Raw genomic sequence first — 14,222 nt, 5'->3', positions numbered from 1 at the left:
CAGGATTTCTGGGCATGATTAGTCCAGGCGGGGACTGAACGGAATCCACTGACCAGATGACCTGATGCCCTGCAGACCACAGACAACCGCACGTAAGCCAGTGGCAAAGTAAAAACTTTTAACGAAAACTGACAGCCTCAGTGACCAAAGTGTCATAAATCCATAAATCCATAACAGAGCGTCAACAACATCAGCAAACAGTTTGTTGTTCGACCTACGACATGTGACGGCGCTCAGGATTCTCCACACAGAGAAAAGCCCGCAGCAATATCAGGTTGATTTATCTTATCAATTTGGCCATAACATTTTGGCCATTAACACAAAATAATCGGTAACTGATAAGAGTTTGGTTATTTCGAAAGTGTTAATATGAATAGCACACATTTGGTGCTTATGCTGGAATCTCTGGGGATTAATAAAAATGTATGAAGTGCCAATCGGCTATGTAATATTCAAATTAGCAAGGAATTCGAGTATTTGCAATGCCATAAATAATACACACACAGAATCATTCGATAGAATGTGGTCATAAAAAGCTACCAAAGTTATAAAAGGATTTTTACTTTGTAGGCACTACATTACATACATTAAATTTCCTGTCCAATTTAGATGTTTTGTTCACTGTGTACACTCTAGAATCTCGGGGGAGTGTCAGCTTGGCGGCCAATGAACTAAATAACCCTCAATTGGGGGGATCGTAGGGATGAAAGGGAGGGTAGACAGGCGGTACACGACATAGTGGCGTTCCAAAAAGCTCTCATGTCAACCGCAGTCAGCGGACTACTGGCAGACAAACATATTGACGACGATGGATTCGATGGTTCCTCGCCACTCGAATCTCGACTCGCGTCTGCCAGATAAAATGAAGTATATCACGGGCTCGGAGTCGATGTGTGTTTGGATGTTTGAACCACCGGGGTCATGTGTGTGGAAAAACAAAACACTTTTCAGTTGCACAAAAACAACGACAACAACTTACATGCATGGGGGCGGAACAATATTGTTTGTGTCGAAGTTTATCGATAAGTTGTCGTCGTCGCTTTAGCTCCCTGAAAATCGCATCAGCAGAGTGAAAAAAGAAAATACGTCGAAAAAACACGCACATTGAGGCATAAATTATATTTCCCGTCTACGTCGACGCGTGGCCATAAAAAATCATAAAAATATATTAAATTTATACGTAGTGCTTACACATAAGATCGCTATGAATTCATAAATTCTCGCCGGGCAGCCGCCGCCGTCCTCATCCTTCGTCTCATCCGCATTCCCAGCCACAACCAATGCATAACAACGGCATTGACAGTTAAATGAATGACTATGGGGGCAATGCCGTAGTCCATGCCGATGCCGATGCCATAGCCGATGCTACGGCCGGAATTGAGGAGAGTCCTCCTTGAGTTCCTCAGTTCCTGCTGCGGTGTCTGTGCACTCAGAAAAATCAACCTAAAGTGTTATACCTAAGGTACATGCAGCAAAGTCCTAGAACTATTATGATTTATGTAGCATTTCTATTTGTATCTAAAACAAATGTATTAGCCGTACCTAATAGTTATATTTTTACATTCAGTTATTGCATACGCTATCTTTCTCTATTATAAATCATGTAAGCAACCAAGTATAAGGAAACATATATGCATAAATTAAAGCACTTAACATATGCTGTCAGAATCAAGTTAAAAGTTTTAGGAACTAAAGTCAAGACGTGTGTATTGAGTTCCTAATGAATTTAATAATACCCACTTTGTGGCTATAAAGCTGATAACTTTTCGATTCTTTTTATTTACCTAAAAAAAAGGATATGTGATTTTAGCATGCTGTTTTTATTTGAACAGAGGATGTGGGTTCAGCGACTCAAGGAAATTGACTCAAGGAAAAGGTCTGAAATTTTTCCAGAGTGCCGACGTGGATGCTGGTCTGCCTGTGGCTCGTACTCCACCATCACCATCCACCATCCAGCATCACCATCTTGTTTTGCTACGTTTTGTTTGCTTGGGTATAATTTATGCAAATCTGTTAAAGTTTTGCCGTCATCGGGAAAGTTGAGGCTGTCAGTGGCGGTGCTGCATAGTTTTATGCTCCTCCGCAATTGTAGGGGGACCAAAGTGTATATTCAATTTGCGTTTGTCTCGCACGAGACTCTGGGAATTGAATTGAACACATCAAATCTGGTATTCTGATTTCGGTTGCTTCTTGTTTTGCCATGTGGCTTGTGGTTGTGATTGTGGGCGCAGAAATGGAAAACTACAAAGTTGGCTCAACATAAAATGTTAAAGTTTATGATTTGCATTTGATGGAGTTCTTATTTGCATATAAGAAATGCTCAATAGTTTATGCCAAAAGGTTTTAAATTTCCGTTCTCTTAAAGTTTAACCAAGACTGCAAATTTACGCCAGGGGTATCATGTAGTCCATTCGACCCCCCATTTAAAGCCTCCTCCTCAGCAGTTTTTGTTGCCGTCATTAATGTAATAAATAAAATGGGATTCCCAGTTCCGCGAACCCATGCATATATAAGTGCGTACAATAGTTTCACCGTTTCATCCTTCTTGTTGTTTTTCAAGTTGACATCGGAGCAGTTTTTCTTCTATTTCGAAAAGGGTCGCGGGGTCTAAGGGCAGTTTTTAATGTATTTATGCTGCTGGCAGTTGCATGAGCTTGTTGCCGTACTTTTGCTGAATAGCTTCATATATATGCAAAGTTATGCGGCTTAACAGATAAGTCGGCGAAGTTTTATCCCAGCGTAGCTAGGGCGGCCTATGTAATAGTGGTCGGTCAGGATATCGGAGCGGTTAATAATCGAATCCGAGTCCGAGAGACCGGGCAAAACTTGAGCTTGATTTGCATAAGGAACAGATTGTGGGGTCCATGATCCAGAGTATTTCCAACTATATATTCTGCTGGATGAATGGCCCTGCCTAGTTATTTATGTGCGGCCCATGGTCTTGTCGTCCTTTGCCGCACTTTTAATTTCACATGACAAACTGCTCCTTCCTCTGGTGCTCTGTTCTGCTGTTCTGTTCCTCTGAAATGTGGGACAAACTTTGGCCCTGCTCTTTCGGCCAAAGTTGTACCACGTTGCGTATACGCAACAAAGGAACTGCCACAGGCCCGCAGGACTTGCATGAATACTAAGTGGAAGGGCTAGGGTAGGGTGCTTCTCTCCCGACCATCTGCCACTCTAGCTAATTCCAAATTATATTAAAAACTTTCGGCTGTGTGTTCCTTTGCCTTGCATTCTTTCATTATCTGGCGGCCAACAAAGAGGAGCTCAGCTAAAAAGGATGAATATGAAAAGCGGCTAACAAACTACGAGCTACGAGTATATAGCCAGTCCAGCCTGCAGGAATGAACTCTCACTACCAAAAAAAACGGCGACCCAGCTTAAGGTCCAAGGCTATTTGCATTGTCCGCTTGTTTCGAGTGAAAAACATTACTTGGGAGCAAAGGCGTTTGTAATGCGACACTTGGCCAAGACACGAATCTGTGGCATTAAATGCGTCTAACTTCATTTGCACAGTGGCAAGTTGAGGTTGATTTAAGGAAATGCTGTATAGATCACAACGAATCTAGTAAGGGCACTAGATCCATGAGTAAATGCTTCATTAGGTTTCTAATTAGATTAATGCTAAACAACATCCCAATAACCATAAAGCCCCTTCTTTTCGGTACGAGTAAACAAAGCGACAAGCAAAAGCCTGGACTACGTGCCTTTCTGCACATTGATTTTCCACCCGTTTTTCCAGCGCTCTTGTGACTTTCCACCCATTCTGACCCCCTCCTCTCTCCTCCCTCCGCCACCACCCCGCTTTTCTTCCCTGGCCGGCAGCACTTGACTGACCTCTTAAATTCGTTTAATGTTTAGTTAGGTCGAGCTTAGGCCCGTGCTCCGGCTGACAGGTTTCGCTGACCTGGTGGCTCACAAATTAATGGCCGGGCTGGAGTGGTCTAAATTTTACAGGATTTTTCTTTTTATTCCTTGCGCACATTTCCCCTTAATGAGTTTTGGTCCTGCAGTTTTGTATTAAGTGTTCTCGAAATGTAATTATGCGATCTCTGGACGTCCCTCAACCATTTTCCTCTCTTGCGTATATGGCAGTCATTTTTATAGACATTTATTTAATAAACTCGCATCCGTGCAATGGCCACCCACGCTGGTGCCACGAAAAATGCAATTAAATACTTTCAGCTATCAAAATAAAAAAAAAACTTTCTCCCGCCCCCCAAAAAGTAGGCGAAAGGATGCGGAAAATTAACCCCCCGGATGCATTCCGCTCTGCTGCTGCAGTGGTCGCCCTGGTGTGACCTAATAAAAAAATTATGCCAGGCGAAAGTGAAGGAAATGGGAGCGGGTTGACCCTGTGAAATATTTAAAAGCCGGCTGCGGGGAAAATCGGAAAATCGGGTGGCGAAGAGGAAGACGAACGTACGATGAAATGGCGGCAGCCATTGGCCGATATGCACACTCAGCACTTATGAGATATTAAGTTGAGAACTTTGCCCGATCTCATCCCATAACATTGGCCGACTTCTGTGTCTTTGCCGAAGCAGCAGCCTTTGCCTTTTATGCAGCCCAACTCAAGTTAAATTGAGCAAAATAATGCGGTCAATTTATAACGAGCAGGCTGCCTGCCGCACCACCAGGCAATTGTGGGTGTTGCAAAGAGAAAGCCAGAGAACTATGTGCACGGCAAGAAAATAATAGTAGAGAATTTAATATATTTAAAAGGGAATAATTAGCATATTCATATGGGAGCCAGAAAAGTGGTAGCCGGAAAACACTGTATATAAACACAATATTATTGTGCATGATTTAAATTTTAATTTTGTTCAAAGGTTTTTGAAACAAAACAACAAACTATGCTCAGAAACTTTAAATGTTTATAATGAATGAAACCGCAGGGTTTTTTTTTACATTATTTATGATGGTGTTTAAAAGTATGAAACAAGGCATAACACCCATTTAAAATGCTCCGTAATTAAACATTGCCTAACCTTAAGTGCATTAATAAGTTCTCTCAGGTGCCAGTGATTTCGTCGACACACTTCAAAAAATCGCATCAGAATATAGCCTTAAAATAATTTGTTTATACGCCTAAAATAATGTTAGAATTCTCTCGGTGTGCTTTCGCTGTGCATGCCGCCATTATTCCATGCTCAGGACCAGTGTCGGGCAGCTTAAACAAAAGGAAGTGCCCTGGCTGCTACTTTGTCAGTTTAACTTGTTGTTGGTCTAGCAGGAGATTCGGGTGGCAGACGAATCAGAAGGAGGCGAAGGGGCAGGAGGACATGGCCAGGACATCAGGGTTCCGACTGGCTGCGGATGTACGAACGTCGTCCGCCTTGCTGGTGTCATTTGGCTGTCTCTTTGGTGGCACGCAAGTTTGCAAAATTATGGCATCGAGCTGCCTGCTGCAAAGTCCACCATCGACCGCCCTCCAATTTATAAGGTTAAAGCGAAATTATGGCCAAATGGGCTGAGTTGACTGGTTGGCTGGTGTGGTACGTGACTGCAGGGGCGACCCGACCTGCTATTGAAAGTGCAAGTGACTTTCTACTGCTATTGGCAAATGACCCAATTTATGGACCGCATTCCGGTCAACGAAGCGAATCGTTTCGGCTTTTTGGGTGGGTGGCAAAAACACACCCACACACACACACACTCGCGCTCGTTTCCGCCATAAGGACATGGATTAATTTCGGGTTTCACTTTTTAATGAGTTTGCCGAACTATAAAAGGAGTGCGGAAAATACCGAAACGAGCGATAAGGCCAACCAAATTGATGGCAAATTAGAGGAAATTCGATTGGCAATTGGAAATTACATCGTGAACTGGGGCTGAAGTTGTGCAAAGTGGGTCATGGAGCTTAATCGAAATCGCTTTGCTTACGAAAACCCCAACCTGGCTTCCCTTCTACGCCTTTTGAGGAGCTTTAGTGCACCCAATCTGGCTTATCCGTTCCATAAGCCCGACTTATCCCGTGGGCTGTATTAAAAAACAAGGCTTTGTCCGAGAAAAACAGAAGCCACAGAGCAAAGCACTCGAATGTAAGAAACTTTCGAACACGTTGTGCAGCTCAAATTAATTACGCATGAAATTGCAATTAATTGGTTTAAGAAGTTGGCAAGTTTATCTTAAAGTTTTTAGCCCACAGCAAAGAGTTTAAGTGCGCAGATAAACAAAAAGCACCAAAGTCCTGCGAAGGTGTGAGGATAAAGCGGGGAGGCACAGTAGAGATGGCCAGGAACTACTGAAACTGGCTGAAAGAGCAGGGAAATCTTGTGAAAGTAAAAACATCAACAAAAAGAAGGAAAACAACGAAAGCGTGCGAGTGAGAGCGAAAGCGAGAAATAGAAAGAGAAGCAACGAGGCTGTGCGATAGAGACAGCAGAGACAATGGTGCAGGCAGCGCGGCAATAAAAATGGCGCACAAGTTCAGAACTCGAAGCACGTGAGTCGTCCGAGGACCTGAAATGTTTATTTGGGTCTGCCTCTGCCTCTGCCGTATGCACACCGATCTCTTTCTATATATGTATATGAATATATATGTGTGTATGTGTGTGTGTGTAGGCCATATTCTGCAGCAAGGGGAAAAACAAAAGCACTAATAACAACAACAGCAGCAACAGCAACAGCAGCAGAACACTGAGGCTGAGGCAACAGCAGCAGCTCGGCACAACGACACTGTCATAGTAACCTAGATAGCTCCACAAAATTTCACCCAAAATGTGCCACTTTCGCTTTGACCCAGAGCCGTGGCCACGAAGGGCGGCCATCCATGCAGCCCAGCCAGTCAGCCTTTCTGCCTCTCGGTTCAGCTCAGTTCAGTTCAGTTCAGCTGCATTTGCAGCTGCAGCACCTCCCAGCGTTTGAGGGTCAATGTGGAGCACACTTGGGGAAAATTATACGCGAATTGGTCAATAAATATGTTGGCGAGAACTCACTGCGGCTTACATTTTATATGTAAAGGTGTCTAAGGGTATGCAGCAATATCACAACGGCTTCGCTTTCACTTCTACAGCTGTCTACAAGTACGCAAACGTAAAGTTGAAAGTTGATTACTCACTACGAAAAGTAGTAGTAGTAGTATGCAGTGATATATTTGACATCTAGGAGTTAAAAACCTTTTTTAAGTAATAAGCAGACTAGCAACAACAGGCTGAATAAATACAAATTTACTTAACCATCATTTTTCACTGTGATTTCGTAGAAGAGCAGGAGTTTTTGGGTGGTGGGCGGTGGACAAGAGCCACGGGCCACCGTAAGTCGTATAAGAAATCATGCCTGAAATATTGCACTCGTATGTTGCGGTTAAAGTGCAGCAGCCTAGCCAGGAGGCCATGCAACCAAATTGCTTCCATGCGTCACACACACACTGGTGACAATCCCCCGGGTGACAGTGTGTGTGTGTGTGTGCGAGTGCGATAGTGTGGGTAAATGTGTAAAACATGCAACGCTGTCTTGTCTGGAACTTGCTGCCTTCACTGACTGCTGCCCCTGACAAATGGTTTGATTTTAAGCTTAAGTCAACACACATGAACCCAGAGCAACAGTGATGCCAAAGACTCATTTTAAAATCCGGCAAAATCAGCTTAAATGTGGCTACGTTTAACAGTTTGGATTTCGGAAGTCGTAAGATTTTAAGTATTTTAAAAGCTGAAGTGAATGGCATGCTACCAAAACACCTCTGCTGAAAATCACTTATAAAGCTGCTTAAAATTATTCTACAGAAATGCGAAACTGGTTTTTCTGAAAGCACAGCTTACCGAAAATTTATTATTGCCTTTAGATACATTTATAAAATAAATTCGGTGGCAACCTTGAATATGTATGCAAATTTGGCATACTTAAATAGTTAAATTGGCATTACTGTGACCCAACTTAACACCATGCTACCCAAAATGGTCACGCAGCGTTTTAAACACGCCACCTTGGGGAAATTTTCAAAATGACAGCAATTTATTTAGACGTCGAGTGTGTGTTGGTGTCTCTGTGTGTGTGTGTGTGTGTGTGTGTGAGAGAGGTCGCGAATGTGTTTCTGTGGTCAGAAAGGATTGCAGCGGTCGGCCCAATGGCAAATATTTAACTTTGGCCAAATTCGCATTGTTGACATTCGCCGCTAACAAATTTCCATGTCAAAGGCGTGTGTTTACGCATAAATAGCTTTGCATAGAGGTCCTTTGAATTGGGTTTGGTTTTTGCTCCTTTCTTTATTTTTTTGGGCGCTAAAGAGATTCCCGAATTAATTATGCAAAATGTGACCTAATCCAACAATGGCAACGGGGAAATTCCCCACATTTTCATGGCTCTCGCTGCCTTAACCTTTACTGATGGCCTTATAAACGTGCTAAAAATAAACAATTTTTAGCCACCATTGGGTTGGGTTCCATCGCATGTATTTCGAACATTTCGCCTTAGTGCCCCGTGGCACTTGACGTGTAAATATTTTATGCCATTTTGGTCGACCCAAAAGGGCTTGCTGCTCCAACTCTTGATTTGAGTTCGGCAATTAGCGAAGGCTTTTCGCCCTTTTAGCCCGTCCTTTTTACGGCCATTTCATTTTGCTGAAATGTATTAATCTAATGGCTTGATGGCTTTTGGTGGTCGTGCTGTTGAGCCAGTTTATTGAGTAATGCCATCGAATTGGAAATTTAGCCAGTTGTGAAACAGCGCCATATCTTTTCTTAAAGGGTTGTCGTTTTTCAATAATATTTCAAGGCCTCATTTTTTTTGCTTCTTGAACGTCTTGGTATGTGGCACTCATGTTTGTTGGCATGTGAGCTCCATGTAATTGCTAGTAAGTTCAAAGTAACTTGCACCCAAATGCCTTGACACTGAACCATCTGCAGTTGGTAAAGGCCAAAGATCAAGTTTGCACGCCATACCAACTCAGTTTCAATCCGCTGTCAATCGTCGCTCAGTGGCCAAGATGTCATGTGTAGCACCACAAAATTGCTTAAAAAGGTCCCAGTTTGGGTCACGTCCATTCAACTTGAACCCCCTAGAATCCCCCTTCACCCGTGGATTTATCAGTACCACACTGCGTATGAGTGTTGTCCCTTTGGTGGCCAAGAGCTCAAAGAATCGCAGTTCTCTTTGCACTTTGCCCACATCACTTTTGGTCACTCCCACATGCGGCCAGTCCGTCCGCACACAAATGAGTCAACAGTTTGTGGCCACCGTGGGAAATTCTGGGGCGGCAACTCAAACACCATCCGGGTAGCTCTCTTCTACTATAGTAGTGGTCGTTGTATAAGTCGTAGCCTGCGATTTTCCCAATTGGCTCGAGTCGACTTGACGCCTGAAAGTATGCAGCGGAATCCAATGCAATGCCATGCAATGCGTTTGGCCCCCGTCCAATGCATAAAAGTGGGTGGATTGGCTGGTGGGTTGGGTTGGGTTATTGCGCGTCCGCCAATGCAGTCGTGCTGAATTTATTGTGTTTGTTGTGCGAAATTAAATAAAAATTGAATTATGTTTATATCCGCCAGTTGCTGTTATTGTTGGCTCTATAATAGCGCGCTTTGTTTGCCTTCCTCGAGTGTGTCTCTCTGCCACTCGGTCTGTCTCGTTGTCTGTCTGTCCAACTCTATAGCAATGTCTCCATGATCTCTGTCGCTGTCGCTATGTACCCGCTCCCCTCTCGTCGCCTGTTTTTCATTTTGCATAATAAATTGCATTTTCCATGCCAGTGAGTCGCCGCCGCCTCTCCATGCGGCGCTCTCTGTTTGTTTGGCTGAGTGTCGTCGCCGCCCAGCTTCTGCTTTTCCATCTCCTCCTGCCACTCCTCCTGATCCCCTTGGACCCATGATTTTCCAGCACTCTTCTCATTTTCCAGCTCCATGAAATGCATTGGAGTTGTATTTGCCGTGTGCTCCACCGCCAGCCAACGCTTTTCACAACGCCCTGCTCTTTTTTACATCGCCTGTGCACGCGGTTTTGCATTAATCTCATTTCATTGCCCTGGCTTGTTCTACAAGCAACTTCAAGCTTACCCCACATTTGTTTTGTTCCTTTTGTAGAAAGATGCAGAGAGGAAAATAGTAATTGGAATTTTATTTATTTAAACAGCAAATAAAGCAATATTAAATGCTATCAACGCCTCTAAGCATTGTATTTTATAGCATATCGCATCAATCTATCTTTCTCTGAAAAACATTCCCCCAAGTCTCAAATGATAATTGAATTTTCAAATAATAATACTTGTATTTATGATATTTAAAGGCCTTAAAGACTTCTTTAGAGCACTTTTTCTCCGTGTCCTAGCCATTCTGTCCCGGAACCTTTCTTATTTTTTTTTATTGCGGGTTCCTGTAAATCCGCGGAGGTCCTTCAACCAGCATAACCCAACTGATTCGTCCGGGACACAGCTGCTTCCGCTTGTACGCGCTAAATCAATTTGCTGCTTAAGCTCCGCCAGCTGTCGGCGGTTGGAGCACCTTTTTGGCTTTCGCATCCAGCGCCAGTCAAAGGGAAAATGGGCGCCAAGACGTCTCTCTTCTTCTACTCGCATCCGTGGGTTGTGCTCCTCTTGGATTTTTCCCGGTTTTTACGTGCGTGCTGCCGTTAAGTGATTTTCATGAGTTTAACGAAGTGGTTTTCCACCGCCCCGCTGCCTCGCCACTCCTTTAAAACCAGTTGCCAGTTGCCACAAAGGAAAAGAAGCCCACAATAACAACAATAACAAACAACAAGGAGACGAGGTTGACGTTTTTGCCCCTTTCCTTTTTTTTTCATTTCACCATTTTCCCGGCTTGCGCCTTTGACTCATCGTGCACAAAAACTCAGCATGATGAGGCCGGGAATATTCGTTATTTGCCTTCACTCCCTACCGTACACCCTCTCTTTTTTCAGCTGGGTAAGCTCAACATGTTTGCAAAATGTAATTACGCATACACTTCTGCTGATAAATTCAAGAAGGCAATCAACATGGCACACAAAGCAACACCCTTTCAGAAAGCTAACATTTCTAAGATCTCTTTAATATGATATGATAATTAATATGATGAATCTGGAAAGTTAAAATACGCTGAAGGCATTTGAGGTTTTCATTAAAACCATAGCTGTTCAAAATACAATATAAATTACCCACCATCACATATTACGTATACGCCATGTGTATCAAAAAGTAGCACAACATACCAATGTGATCTAAGCTCAAATATTAACATCTTCAATATGTAAACAACAGTAATTTATTATTTATGGTAAAAGTTTATATAAATTTGTACCCCGAAAGAGCATACACACATTCGGTGCTCCAAAAAAGTAGCAAAACAATAGATTTTTGAGTGTTGCCACTTTGTTCTACAATTTTATTGCGCGAATTTCGAGCAAAAAACGCGACAACAACAATAAAAGCCGCGCCAGCAACAGTGGCATCATAACAAATGGAGCTCCCTTCAAAGAGTTGCCCTTTTTGTCTGTTTACGTCACACGCCGCCACGCCCCTTTCGCCCCCTCAATGTGTGTGTGTGTGCTGAAGTGTGTATGTGTGTGTGTGCGAGTTGTTTGATGCGCACATTTGAGCAATTTCAGCGGGCTTCTGCTGTTTGTTTATGCTGCTGCAAATGTGTTTGTGTGCGAGTGAGCGCGGCGCGTGTCAAAATTGGTTAAACGTGAGTGGCTTTCACTGTGCCACGCGATTGCTGCTGACTCCCTGCGCTGCTGTTGCCAAAAAACCCGAAGCCTGGGTGGATTTTTCGGGGGCATGACCTGGCCCAAAGGTTAGCCCGCTGTCCGTTTAGGCAAATTAGCTGCGTAGCACGCCAGTGGCTCTGCTCTTCGGCCCTCCATCGTGACTCCCTGGCTGGCTGACTGACTGGGTCGTAAATCATGTCGGGAGAGCAATGGCAGTGGAAAGTGGCTACAGGATCCTGGATCAGGACCTAGCTCAAGCTCCGCTCACCGGCGCCGCTTAATCAAGCAAATGGGCAGCACAAATCGGGAGCTCGTTTATTTTAAGCTGCCTCATAAGCAAGTCTAATTTGCTGCCATTCCCGTGAGTTATCGTCTTGTGGTCTTCTGTTCGGGGAGTCAAGCTGCCAATGGAGGTTAAAAGTAATGTTTGGGAAGCACATTGGTTTAGTTGCTTGTCGAGTTTAGAAAGTATTAAAATTGTGTACAGTGAACCAGAAAGTATTAAAATTGTGTACAGTGGACCAGAACGTATTAAAATTGTATACAGTGAACCAGTTGTATAAGTTGTTACTGGTAAACAATCGGCTTAATACCCAGTAACCTAGAAAGAAACAATTTGAAAGCCACTTCCAAAACTGGGCTAAAAAAAGCCATGAGTGGATATTTAAATTTCCCAGTCTAATCTGGGTTTTATCGCATTAGTACCATTGGCTTTTCCATCCTAAGCACTGACAAGGAGATGCTCATTTCCAAATGTGTGCCATGACTTTCTCCATTCCACTTGCAAATGCAGATGTTGCTGATGTTGAAGCGGCAAAACAAAAGCTGTCAACAACAAGTTGCCGGACAATAGAAGCCGCTGTCCGCTGCATATGCTCCTCCGCAACGGTTGGGCTTTTGTGTGGGCAAACGACTGGCCAGTAGCAATCCGGCAATCCAACAATCCAGCAATCCAGCAATCCAGAAATCCAGCAATCCGACAATCCGGCAGTGGCCAACTAGCAAACTAGCAGCCAGGCGAACAATCGCCCCGACTTGTATGGGGAACTCTTGACAAATAGCGCCTGGTTGGTCACAGCTGGTGGCGCAATCCGCCGGACAGATGTTCCTGTCACTCGGTGAGTCCCTGTGTCCGTGTCCCATGTCCGTGTCTCCGAGTCCTTAGTCCGTGGTCCTTAGGGCGGCGGCGTCTGTGTGAGTGAGTGCATCGTGGCGCTCATAAAACTAAATTTCTAAACAATCTGCGTTTGGCAATCTTATGGGCTTTCGCTGCCGACATTGGCGCTGCGCAACTTTATTGAAATGTTTGGCAGTTTTTCGTGTCCTCTTCAATTTGTGTCACACACACAGGGAGACATGAAAAGTGGAAAGAGAGAGAGAGACGGCCTGTCTGTGTTGCAATTTTGATTTTTGCAATTTTCCGTAGCATACTTTTTTGGGCCATGTGTGTCGTGTGCATGTAAAAGCACAGTTCTCGATTATACACCGAATTTGGGGGCCATAAACAATGATGACGAACAGCCGCCCATCATGATTACTTTGCCAAAGTATGCATGTCTGCGACATAGGCAATTCATTTAATTTTCGATTGAAATTCAATTGGATCATAATTCAAATTTTCCACCACGAAAGTAGCCCACGGGATTTTGGCCATTTTATTTCCCCCAGAAGCAGTCGAGCATGAGCGAGGCAATAACCAGAACTTTTGCACATCGATGCGATGCGATGCGAAATCGAAGATAAATAAATGCTTCGAATAAGCAATAATCCCCTCCTAAAAAAAGAAAGAAAATGCTGAGAGTCGTGCGCGATGGGCGTGGAATAAATAGATAAAGATAAGGCTAGGCAAAAAGAAAAGGAAAGGGCCTGGGCTAAATAAACATTTGTACATAATATAAATCGCTTTGGGGGTCTGTTTTCTTATCGGGGCAACTGTTTCTCATTTATACATCATAAGCAGTTTCAGTGGGGCGTTTTTCGGTGAATTGAATGCGGGTGGCAAATATGTTTGCCTCGTGGAACTGCCTTGTTTTCCCTGCTGTTGGTGAGGTCATAAAGAATCTGTTATCTGTAATCAGGACCTGCCCCATTATACTCACATGAATAAGGTATTTTTTATTTGTTTGGATCAATATTCCCTTCAGATTATAAACAACAAATTGTGCACTAAAATCATGATTATGATCATAAATATAATATATAGTTCGTAGACCCTATTCTAGGACTTTAAAAATTTGAAAAAATCAATAAAGAATGGCATAAAGTATCTGTACCTGACCCAGTGTACCTACATTATTATAATTCAGTATTGCAAAATACTTTAAATTTACGATGTCAAGCAATCGTAAAACATCGGTTATTTGAAAGTGGATCAAAAGTATTTAAATGTGTTTTGAATATTTCAACCTTTAAATATTGCAATTGCACTTTGCAAATTGTTTGGTTGATGTTTTGTAGGGCAACAGTTCTACAATAACTTTTGCCAACACTTATAAGTGATTGTCATAATAATTGTCATACTGGGCTAGGTTGTGGCTTAGTTCAAACTGTGCAAATTATAATCGCCCCATGGACTGCTGCACTGC

The 14,222-nt window shown here is 43.3% G+C and overlaps 1 protein-coding gene across 5 annotated transcripts in view; it reads left to right on the top strand.

Annotated features, from left to right (window-relative positions):
• Nucleotides 1-14,222, top strand: part of LOC122615552 (palmitoyltransferase app) — a 61,383-nt gene that overhangs the window by 26,830 nt on the left and 20,331 nt on the right. The window lies entirely within an intron of this gene.

Source organism: Drosophila teissieri, chromosome 3L (genome assembly GCF_016746235.2).
Source record: "Drosophila teissieri strain GT53w chromosome 3L, Prin_Dtei_1.1, whole genome shotgun sequence".
NCBI lineage: Eukaryota > Metazoa > Arthropoda > Insecta > Diptera > Drosophilidae > Drosophila > Drosophila teissieri.
This window is presented reverse-complemented; position numbering and strand designations above follow the sequence as displayed.